This window comes from Rattus rattus, chromosome 5 (genome assembly GCF_011064425.1).
Source record: "Rattus rattus isolate New Zealand chromosome 5, Rrattus_CSIRO_v1, whole genome shotgun sequence".
Taxonomy (NCBI): domain Eukaryota; kingdom Metazoa; phylum Chordata; class Mammalia; order Rodentia; family Muridae; genus Rattus; species Rattus rattus.
The window spans coordinates 130,832,083-130,843,957 of NC_046158.1; the positions used below are offsets into that span (position 1 = coordinate 130,832,083).

The 11,875-nt window shown below is 49.8% G+C and overlaps 2 pseudogenes; one reads left to right on the forward strand and one right to left on the reverse strand.

Moving 5' to 3' along the window:
- Nucleotides 1-4,383: 4,383 nt before the first annotated feature.
- LOC116902264 lies at nt 4,384-5,973 on the reverse strand (annotated as a pseudogene).
- A 208-nt stretch (nt 5,974-6,181) lies between these two features.
- LOC116901037 lies at nt 6,182-9,638 on the forward strand (annotated as a pseudogene).
- Nucleotides 9,639-11,875: the final 2,237 nt, after the last annotated feature.

Sequence of the window (11,875 nt, forward strand, 5' to 3'; positions counted from 1 at the left end):
GAAGTAAGCAGCCATGTCAGGTCTCCTGAGGAGCTGGGGCCTGCGGCCACTACTATGAGCATCAGGGATATTTGAGAGGGGCTAGATGGGACTAGCCACTGAAGTTTAGGGCAGGAGTGGGAGGAGCAGAGATAAAAATATTTTAAGGGCATGATTTTCCAGATAAAAGATAGCAGTGCACAGCAATTGTGCCCTGAGGCAAGTTGAAGAGTAACAAACTGTGTTTGTGTGTGTGTTCTGTCCAAGGATTCAAGGGAAGCTGGGAGGGGACTGGTAGTGTGGGCATTTCCTGGAGCTAAAGGTGGGTAGAGCTTAAATCTATACACAACAGGAAGAAAGGAAGGTAGAAGGACAGGAAGGTTGAAGACCAGAGCTGGGCCAGGTGACAAATGCCTGTAACCCTAGTATTTAGGAAGCAGAAGCAGGTATATTGTGAACTCCACCCTTACACCCCATGAATACACACACACACACACACACACACACACACACACACACACACACAGATGGTCTTTTCTTTGTGACAGCATGTATAAATCTACTAGGCATTATACTAACGAATCCAAGCCTAGCACAGGAAGACACTGTATAATCAGTGGAAGGTAAAAAGTGTGATCTGAGAAACAAAACAGAAGAGCAGTCACTGGGGGAAGGGCAAAGGGTGAGGGAAGATATGTTGAAGAGAGGTAGGTCAGAGAATATAGAATTTTAGAGGAACCATTCAGGACATCTACTGTAACACATAGCCTGCATCTAATGACAAAGACAATGTATGTTAGTCCAATTTAGCTACTCCTCAATGTGTAGAGATTTCAAGACATTGTTTTGCACAATTCATACAATTGCATTTGTTGACACTTAAAATTTTTGAGCAAAATAAAACAGTATAAAACAGTGTGCTAATTAGTTTTATGTCAGCATGACAACAAACTAGTCATCTGAGAGCAGAGAGCCTCAAACGAGAAAATGCCTCCATAAGGTCAGCCTCTAGATAAGTCTGATGAGAATTTTCTTAATTAGAGGTTGATTTGGAAGGACCCAGGCCATTTCTGGTAGGGCCAACCCTGGGCTGGTGGTCCTGTTTTCTTTTTTTTTTTTTCGGAGCTGGGGACCGAACCCAGGGCCTTACGCTTCCTAGGCAAGCGCTCTACACTGAGCTAAATCCCCAACCCCCCTGTTTTCTATAAGAATAGAGACTGAGCAGCGCAAGTGAGGCCAGCCAGTAAGCAGCACTCCTCCATGGCCTCTGCATCAGCTTCTTGCACCAGGTTACTGCCCTGTTTGAATTCCTGTCCTGAATCTCTCCAGTAATGGGCTACAATGGGAAAATGTAAGCCAAATAAACCCTTTCCTTTCCATATTTTTTGTTTGTTTTTAGTCATGTTGTTTCATAAAGGCAATAAAAACCATGACTACGACAAGCCCTATTACAATATCACCAAGAAACTCTCATGATTTCTAACCTAAAGGACATCTCAAGCATCACAAGTGTGTACACTGGGTAATGTTTAATCAAGTTAAACACCATTTTGGCACAGGCTCTGCTGTATATGCTGAGATGTCATCCAGCTGGGAGTTCTCCCATTTCGGCATCTGAGGGCTGGGATTACAGGCATGTGCCACCACGCCCAGCTCTTACTTCAAACTCTGAAAGGAACCTTGTATACCTAAGAACAATATTACTGGTGGCAGTACTTGGAGAATACAACGTATTCATAATTTTATGAAACTATTTCAAGCTGCAAAATTTCTTGCTTCTCATCCCACCCTGCTTCCGGAGACCATATCACGCCACTGCTACTGGCATTGTGCATTGTGACAGGCCAGAAGGCTAGATGCTTCCCTCTGCCTTTGTTATTTTTTTAATTTTATTCATTAGTATCTACTCACTGTTCTGTCACTATAAAGAGATGCCGGGGTTGGGGATTTAGCTCAGTGGTAGAGCGCTTGCTAGCAAACGCAAGGCCCTGGGTTCGGTCCCCAGCTCCGGAAAAAAAAAAAAAAAAAAAAGAGAGAGATGCCATGACAAAGACAGCTACTGTGATGAATTTAATTAGGGGCTTGGCTATCGTTTCAGAGGTGGCAGGCTTGGGAGCAGTAGCTGAGAGCTTTACATCCTGATCCGAAAGCTGAAAAGGAGACATCGGAGCCCTGGTTCTTGAGCCTGAATTAAGATCAACGCATTAACATTACCACAGCTGTAAGGTATCAAAATGGCAGCATGTGTCAGAACAGCAACACCTCCGCTAGCTGTGGTCAGGAAAAGCTGTCCACAGCGGCATCGTCTTCCCTGCCTGAGCATGCCCCTCCCCTTCAACAGTTATCTGCCTTTCTATCCCAGGATGGGGGTGGACCCCTTGAATCTGCCCATTCATCACCTACTACAGACAACTACAACACTCCTGCCAGTTTGAGAGTTTAAGAGGGCAACAGCCATGTGTCACCAAGAGATCATTGTTTTGCAATGCCTAGCTGCACACTGCCTCCATGACAGTCCCAGTATCAAGGGTGCTATCCATGCAGTCATGTGTGCCCATTCTCTTATGCAGGTCCCACCATAGGTTGACCTCACTGTAGGTCCAGCATCCAAGCCTGGCCTATACACTACCTCCCATTGCATCCTTAGTACACAGCATGCCACATGCAGGGCAGCAGCAGTACCCAGGGTGCTGCACCAAGGATGTGCCCAGGTGAGGCTCAGTACTCTTGTGGACACACGCACACTCATCTCGGTGCAGATTCAGTGCCCAGGACTGACCACAAGCTTCCCTCAAGGTCATGACATTCCGGAGAAGTGTTCTCTCACCATGCCAGGCCTTGTTTCAAGGAGCCAGCTAGCACTGTTTCTACCAGGGAAGGCCTGATACCCAGGAGTTCCACCTGCACAGTAGGATTCTCAAGTGTCTCTTCTCCAATGGAAGGGCAACCCGAGACACGGGTCCCAGGAACCACACAGGTCTGAAAAGTGTCCCAAGGGAAGGACATCATGAGATATGGGAGCTCAGGAACCATGCCATTCTGACAGGAAACCTCCTGAGCAGAAGGATTGCCACTCCCACTGAGCAGAGCCATTGCAGCTCCCAGGGGAGGATATCCCCAGCTGAGCCTCAGCCTTACTCCTCAGTGCTTGTCTCCTGCTGACTGCGGGTCATATTTATAATTTATAGTCCTTTCACCTGTTTGCCATATCAAAATATCCCTTCACCTGAGTCTGCTTCAGGAAAACATTTGCCATGTGTTTGTTTTAGCAAGACATCCTTCAGCCTATGTGCCCCAGCAAAACATCATTTGACATCACTAACTCTCCAGATAAACTAGTAGTTTCTGCTTAATTCACCCCCTCTCTTTTTTGTTATAAAAATGGCATGGCACTTATATTTTTAAAATCAGAAAAATAAGTCCCAAATTCTAAGTTCAGAGGCTGAACAATGGAATGGGGCCCGTCAGGGTTAATGGTACCTGGTTAGACTGGGGGCCCTGGCCCACTCAGCCCAAAGAGGCCCCAGTAGCCAGAACAGAAGGTCCAAGTCTATTAGTTTCCTCTGCTCTGGTCACTTCCCCATCAGGGGCTCAGTTAGCCTCTTGGACTCCAGCGATGGGATCACAGGTAGAGTGGGCTGTGTGACAGGTGCAGGCCCAAAGATGTCTCTGTAGTAACAGGTGTCAAAATCAGGGCTGAACACTGTTGTAATGGGAATAAAGAGCCCAGATAAGGGCTTCCAGTTGCCCTACTGTGCCTCTGGGGTGGAGGAAGAGCCCCGAGAGGTGGGGAAGCAGTCACCAAGTCATCACCCTTCACATCTCTCATGTAGCTGGAGAATCTTCAAGTGGACACTAGCATCATTCCACAAGCCAAGAAAACTGTGACCTGAAACGCGGCCAACCAAATCCACTGTGTGGCCCTGAGTCACCTAAGCCATTGTGCTCAGGGCAGGGGATGCATTGGTGTGAAGAGGGAGTGAAGGGGAAACAGGAGATCGAGGCGTAGGCTGGCACTTCATCACACATGTCACCACATTCAGGCACACATGTACACAGCATTCACACCTGCACACGTGCAGGAGAGACTCAGAGTTGCAAAGACAGTATTGGCCATTAGAGGGACCAACAGATGCTCAGGGAAGCCAGCATCTCCAAGTCCTTAGTGTGACTGTGTAACCTCTCCCAGGAGTTGTCCACCACAGAGCAGCACATCTGAGGAGCACAGTGACACCAAGAGGCCTGACACCCATGGAGAGGACAGTGGGATGACATGGAATTCATCTCTCTTTCTGATGCCTTGGGGCAGTCGGGGAAGCCATCTAAGGCTTAAAGAGAGCTGCTTCTCACTAGAGCAGTCCTATTGCAGCATAACGAATCCACCCGGGAAGTTATCTATAAGCCTCAGGCTCCAGGACTCACAGATGGGGCTTGGCGGGCCATCCCTGGGGCAGAGTGTCGAGTCCACTGTGACCTCAGGGGACTGAAGGAATGGACCAGTGGGGAAGGCTGGGGATAACAAGCTGGCACCATTCCCAGCAGGGACTTCCTTCTCAGCTGACAACGGAGCCTCAGAAGAGGCTGGGCTACAGGTCTGGCTGCCCCAGAAGTGAAGGGTGATCAGGAAGAGGAAGAGGAAGAGGAAGAGGAAGAGGAGAGGAGTTTTCTTGGCTGGTCTGGACCCGGAAGTGACTGCGGGGACATTTTGGGCCCATGAGGGGCTGCTTGGGTATATGGGATTGCTCCAGGCTAAGACGTGGGTGCTTCTCTTGTGCCTGTCTAGGACTCAGCAGGGCAGGCTTGGGAGACATAGTTTGTTCTAGTCCTTCAACTAATTGCTGAGGCTGCTTGGGGCCCACTTATGACTGTTGCAAGCAGCTAGGTTGGACCAGGAGGGCTCTATGGGGCTGGCTCTGCTGATCTGGGGCCAAGAGTGCCCGCTGGGGGCAGCAGCACTGGCCTGAAAGGCAGCAAGTGGGAAGACAGAGTCGTTGCAATGTCAGAGTCTGAAGGGTCCGGCACTGCTGGCATTGGACTAGCAGAGACTGTGGGGGAGGGCAGTGCTGTCCTGTGGTAGCCGCACAGGGCTGGTCACAGGGACACAGTGTGGTCCATGACTTCAAAAGTTAGCAACGGTGCCAGAAGGTCAATAGAGGCCAGCAGAGGTGACACGAGGTCAACAAGGACTGAAGTGTGTGGTAAGGAGTCTGGTTGGGCCACAGGCGCTGCCTTAAGCCCCAAAGCGCCAAGAGCGGCAGGCGGGTCTGAGAAAGGCTTGAGCACTGGTTCTGGCTGAGCCAATCTGGGACTGGAAGCAAAAGCTGAGGATAATGGTGCTGACCAGGACCCAGAAGCCACGCCGGGGCTGGCCTGGCTGTCTCAAGCTTAGAAACAATTGATGGGGCCAAGCATGCTGGCTTGAGTGGCTGGGCTGTTGCTAGTTCTGGGATGGGATAGGCCTTTCTGGAGCCAGGCTGCGAGCACATCTGTTTGGAGGGCTGCAATGGTACCTTCCTAGTCCTTTCATCACAACTGGGCTCCGTATTCAGCCCCAGACTGCCCACCTCCAGGTCCTGCCTGTTCTCCCTCAGCTCCACAGATGGGCAGTTTTTTGACTCTAGGGTTTTTCACTAAGTGTTGATTGTTGATCCCATTTCTCCCTCTGATCATGTGACTTCAGAGCCATATCTTTCTCCAAGGCCTCCAGGGTGCTGTAGCTGGCTACAGAGAAGCTGTCAATAACCTCCTGTCCCTCCTATGAGCTGGACTCATGGTGACAGCGCCGCAGGGGTGTTGAGGGGGCTGCGCAGCGTGCAGAAGCATAGGGAGCTGAGGCAGAGATCAGTGAAGTCCACAGTTCTCCTTGCCAGGCCTGGGCTGTGGCTCTTCACCCATCAAAGGGCTCTGCACTGGGTCTTCCAGGGCGTCTTCCCAAAGCTGGCCGCTGCCCTGCTGTAAGTGTAAATGCCTGGTCGGCTGGACCTTGATCTCCATGGCAGTGCCTTGGCAGTGACCTCGGTGTCCTGTACCTCGGTGTCCTGCCCTGTCGGGGCCAGGGCAGGCTCAGGGCTGGGGCGAGCATGCCTGGTGGGGACTCTCAGCACCGGACACCACACAGACTAGGACACCAGGTCCAGGCCTGGTGCATCGGGGTGTAGAGGGCTCTCGGCTGCCCTAGACCAGGACCCCAGCGACACAGCCCATGGCGACAGGTGGGCAGCAGCAGGCTGAGGCCAAGGACAGCTTGGGGGCGGGTGGGTTTCTGAAGACACTTCCCCCTTTCTGTTTAATTGTCCTTTCTCAAACTCTATTACAGAACAACCATGATAAAAAAAAAAACTGCATGGTACTGGTACAGAGACAGGCAGGTAGACCAATGGAATAGAATTGAAGACCCAGAAATGAACCCACACACTTATGGTCACTTGATCTTTGACAAAGGAGCCAAAATCATCCAATGGAAAAAAGACAGCATTTTCAACAAACCATGCTGGTTCAACTGGAGGTCAGCATGTAGAAGAATGCAGATCAATCCATTCTTATCTCCTGTACAAAGCTCAAGTGCAAATGGATCAAAAACCTCCACATAAAACCAGATACACTGAAACTAATAGAAGAGAAGTGGGGAAGAGATTGAACACATGGACACAGGGGAAACTTCCTGAACGGAACACCAATGATTTATGCTCTAAGATCAAGAATCGACAAATGGGGGTATTTTCGGGATTTTCCTAAGAGCACTAACTTTCTGCCCCTTCCCTGACCCAGCCCCGATCCGGATCTCGACCTCCACCAGATCTTACCCACCACGCCCATGGTGGCTGGAGGAGATCAGACCCTCCCCTAGCTCTGAACCCCCTCTCCTGCTCACCCTTGTCCTCCTGCCCACCCCTATCCTGATCTCTTCCCCTCTTCCCATCCTGCACCTCTCTTCACCTTAGGCGGGCGTCTGAAACTCTGGGAAGTTGAACCCAGGCCTAAGCCACAAGACACAGCAGGGCCTAGCCCAAAACTACGGACCGTTGCTCCGATCCAGGTTTGGATGGCATCCCTGAATATGATGACTTTGAATTCAGCCTCTCCACTGTGGAGCCCAAAGATCCAGCCCAGAGATAGCTGAAGGCCCCTATCTGGTGATTGTGCAACAGCCTAAACAGCGAGGCTTCAGATTTCCATCCGGCTGTGAAGGCCCCTCCCATGGAGGTCGCCAGGTGCCTCCAGTGAGAAGGGCCAGAAGACTATCCGATTGTCACGATCCGTAACTATGAGGGACCGGCCAAGATTGAGATGAACCTGGTGACACACAGTGACCCACCTCACGCACATGCCCACAGTCTGGTGGGCAAGCAGTGCTCCGAACTGGGAATGTGTGATGTGTCTGTGGGACCCAAGGACATGACTGCTCAATTTAATAATCTGGGTGTCCTGCATGTAACCAAGAACAACATGATGGAGGTTATGATTCAGAAACTTCAGAGGCAGCGGGTCCGCCCCAAGCCTCAGGGCCTTACAGAGGCAGAGCGCTGGGAGCTAGAGCAGGAGGCCAAGGAGCTGAGGGAAGTCAGGGATCTGAGCATTGTTCGGCTGAGCTTCTCAGCTTTCCTTCGAGCTAGCGATGGCTCTTTCTCCTTGCCCCTGAAGCCTTTGATCTTCAAGCCCATCCACGACAGCAAGTCTCCAGGGGCCTCAGACCTGAAGATTTCCCAATGGACAAGGCAGCAGGTTCCGTGCGTGGTGGTAACGAAGTTTATTTGCTTTGTGATAAGGTACAGAAAGATGACATTGAGGTTCATTGCTATGAGACTGAGAACGGATGGCAAGCCTTTGGGGACTTCTCTCCCACAGACATTAATAAACAGTATTCCATTGTGTTCCGGACACCGTCCTATCACAAGACAAAGATTGAGAGGCCTCTAACGGTGTTTCTGCAGCTAAAACACAAGCATCAGCATCGGAGCAATGTCTAGGACTCCAAACAGTTCACGTATTACCTTCTGGTGGAAGACAAGGAGGAAGTACAGAGGAAGCTGAGAAAGGTCTTGCCTACCTTCTCCCAACTCTTCGGGGCGAATCCCACATGGGTGGAGGTTCTGGGGGCTCCGCTAGGGATTATGGAGGCGCTGGAGGAGGTGGCGGCCTTTTTCTCCTTCTTCACCTACAGCCCCTACCAATCAGGTGCAGCCCCAATGGGCTGCTTCCCGGGTGGGGAAGGTGGAGCGCAGATGGCGGGCTCTGGACTGGACAGGGATGCTGGCGAGGCAGCGGAGCAGACCAGAGCACCCTCGGAGGCCCCCCAGGGCGAGCCGCAGGCCCTCGACGTGCTGCCGCGAGCTCTCCAGTACAAAGCGCGCCTGTTCGGTCTGGCGCAGCAGAGCGCCCGAGAGGACGCGCGTGCTCTGCTAGTGGGACAGCGCCACCTGCTGATGACACAGGACGAGAACGGAGACACACCGCTGCACCTGGCCATTTCCATGGGCAGAATGGTGTCCTTGAGCAGTTAGCCTATGTCATTTACCATGCTCAGTACCTTGGGGTCATCAAACTCAACAACCACCTGCACCAGACACTTCTGCACCTGGTAGAAATCACTAGGCAGACACGAGTGGTGAACTTCCTGCTGCAGGTGGGTGCAGACCCCACACTGCTGGATCGGCATGGAGACTCAGCTATCCACTTGACTCTCCGGGTAGGTGCTAGAGCCCTGTTGCAGGCACTGTTGCAGAGTGGAGCCCACGCTTTGCCCCAAATGTTGCACATGCCTGATTTTGAGTACACCTGGCAGTCCATGCCCGAAGCCCTGAGTGCCTGGATCTGTTAGTTGACTGTGGAGCTGAAGTGGAGGCAGCAGAGAGACAAGGGGGCCGAACCCCCCTGCATCTAGTCACAGATATGGAAGAGCTGGGGTTGGTCACTCATCTGGTCACCAAACTCCATGCTGATGTGGATGCCCTGACCTTTGCTGGAAACACACCCCTCCACCTGGCAGCTGGACTTGGATCCCCAACCCTCACCCGCCTCCTTCTAAAGGCTGGTATTGACATCCATGCAGAGAATGAAGAGCCTCTCTGCCCATTGCCCTCACCCCCTACCTCTGGGAAGTGACTCAGACTCTGAAGGGCCTGAGACGGATACCCAAAGAAACTTCCAAGGCCGTACCTCTCTTGACCTCATTTGCAGTACCAAGGTGAAGACTCTGCTGCTAAACGCTGCTCAGAACACCACCGGGCCGCCCTTGGCCCTACCCAGCCCTGCAGGGCCAGGGTTGTCAGTGAGGGGATGCAGCCCTGCAGAACCTGGAGCAACTGCTAGATGGGCCAGAAGCCCAGGGCAGCTGGGCAGAGCTGGCAGAGAGGCTGTGGCTGAGGAGCCTGGTGGACACATACAGGAAGACCCCCTGCCCCAGTGGCAGTCTCCTTCATAGTTACAAACTGGCTGGTGGGGACTTGGTTGGGCTATTGGAAGCCTTGTCTGACATGGGTCTTCAAGAGGGAGTTAAACTGCTAAAAGCTCCTGAGACCGGAGACAAGCTGCCCAGCACAGAGGTGAAAGAAGACAGTGCCTATGGGAGCCGATCAGTGGAGCAGAAGGCCGACCTGTGTCCATCCCGTGAGCCTCCAGGAGGGTTCTGCCATGGGGGCCCGCAGCCTCAGGTGCACTGAATGCTGCCCCATCAACTTCCACCTGATTCCTCTGTACAGCATCCCTGCCTAATTGAAATCCTTTTAAACCTCAAGCCCACACCTCAGTGGGCCAAATAAAGGGGAAGACCCCTTCCCAATTTACAGTATGGAAAGACAAAAAAAGAATCGACAAATGGGACCTCATAAAATTGCAAAGCTTTTGTATACTATCAATAGTACAAAACAGAAACCAACATATTTGAAAAGATCTTGACCAATCCTACATCTGATAGAGGGCTAATATCTGATATATACAAAGAACTCAAGAAGCAAGACTCCAGAGAATCAAATAATCCTAATAAAAATGGGGTACAGAGCTAAAAAGAAAGAATCCTCAACCGACGAATGCTGAATGGCTGAGAAGCACCTAAAGAAATGTTCAACATCTTTAGTCATCAGGGAAATGCAAATCAGAACAACCTTGAGATTTCGCCTCACATCAGTCAGAATGGCTAAGATCAAAAGCTCAGGTGACAACAGATGCTGGCAAGGATGTGGAGAAAGAGGAACACTCCTCCATTGTTGGTGGGATTGCAAACTGGTACAACCATTCTGGAAATCAGTCTGAAGGTTCCTCAAAAAATTGGACATAGTGCTACCTGAGGACCCAGCTATACCATTCCTGGGCATACACAAAAGATGTTCTAACATACAACAAGAACTAAATCACCAAACAATGAGTACACATGGAGGGACCCATGACTCCAGCCACATATGTAGCAGAGGATGGCATTGTCCAGCATCAATAGAGGGAAAAGCCTTTGGTCCTGTGAAGGCTCGTTCCTCCAATGTAGGATAATGCCAGGGCGTTGAGGTTGGAATGGGTGGGTGGGAATAGGAGCATCCTCATAGAAGCAGGGGGAGGGGGTAGGGGAGATGGCAGAGGGGAGACAGGGGATAACACTTGAAGTGTAAATACATAAAATAGTCAAGAAAAATAAAATTTAAAAAGTAAAAATTAAAAAAATAATTGCCCTTTGCTCTATCATTAGCAATCTACACACAATAGAAATAGTTGTAAGAACCATCACATTTTCAATAAATGTCATTTGTACAAAATAGTCAGGCTAAAAGAGCAATCCTAAATTTTCCTCAATATATACGATATCTCAAACAAATCCATTTTTAAATTCCTCTCAATGTACAATAATTCAAACAAAACTTTAAATTTTTATCAATAACTGATAACCTATAATAACCTCCCATCCTAGATGATAACAATTATAACACATCAAATGGACAACTTACCACCCCAACTTAAGGGATTAGGGCAATGATCTAGGCTAAATTGCTTCCTGCTGATTTGGGGTGAAGAATTCCTGTGTGGGCCCATAGGGAAGAAATGGTTTGAAAAATGCTAGCTGTAGCATTTGCTGCCCAACCTCTGAGTTTATCCAGTCTCTGTGTTGTCCAGTTTCTGTGTGATCGATCATTGGGGCTAGCCTTTCTGAAGTTGATTTGCACACATATTTTGTAGTAGCGTGTAACTGAGACAGTCTGTAAGTCACCTGCATTAATTGCTTTGTGAAGACGCTGATGTCTCAGCTGATAAGAGGTTTTCTCTGGTCAGATCTAATCTTTACAAGTTCTGTTAGTATGCATAGCTTTTCAATCCTTGTAGAAACAAGAGCATAATCACGTCCCCGCCTTGAAGCTACTGCAGTTTTCCACTCTAATGTCAACGCATCCTTACCGTAAATTGGTTGGCCCAGCTCCTCACTTTTTTCAATAACCCAGTGTCCTTCAGCCGGCGTCCTTCCTTTCCCACCAACATTAAGGACAACTGAGAGTTAGTGCATTGTTTAATCTGCACTTTGGGTCTTTTACTCTCCCTGTTCTCTTTAATAAGCACTCTTTTAAGGTACGATTGGCTCTTCCTACGATTGCTTGTCCTGTGGGATTATGAGGTATACCAGTAACATGCTTTATATTTTAAAATGCAAAGAGTTGTTGAATCTTCGTGGATACATATGTGGTGGCAGTATCAGTTTTAATTTGTGCAGAATCCCCATGATTGACATTATTTCTTTTTTGTGGTTTCGGGTTTTTTTGTTGTTGTTTCCTTTTTGTTTGTTTTTGTATCTTAATTTTCTTGGATATTTTATGTATTTACATTCCAAATGTTATCCCCTTCCCACCCTCTCCCCTCCCCCTGCTTCTATGAGGATGTTTCCACTCCCACCTACCCACTCCCACCTCCCACATGAATGCCAGAA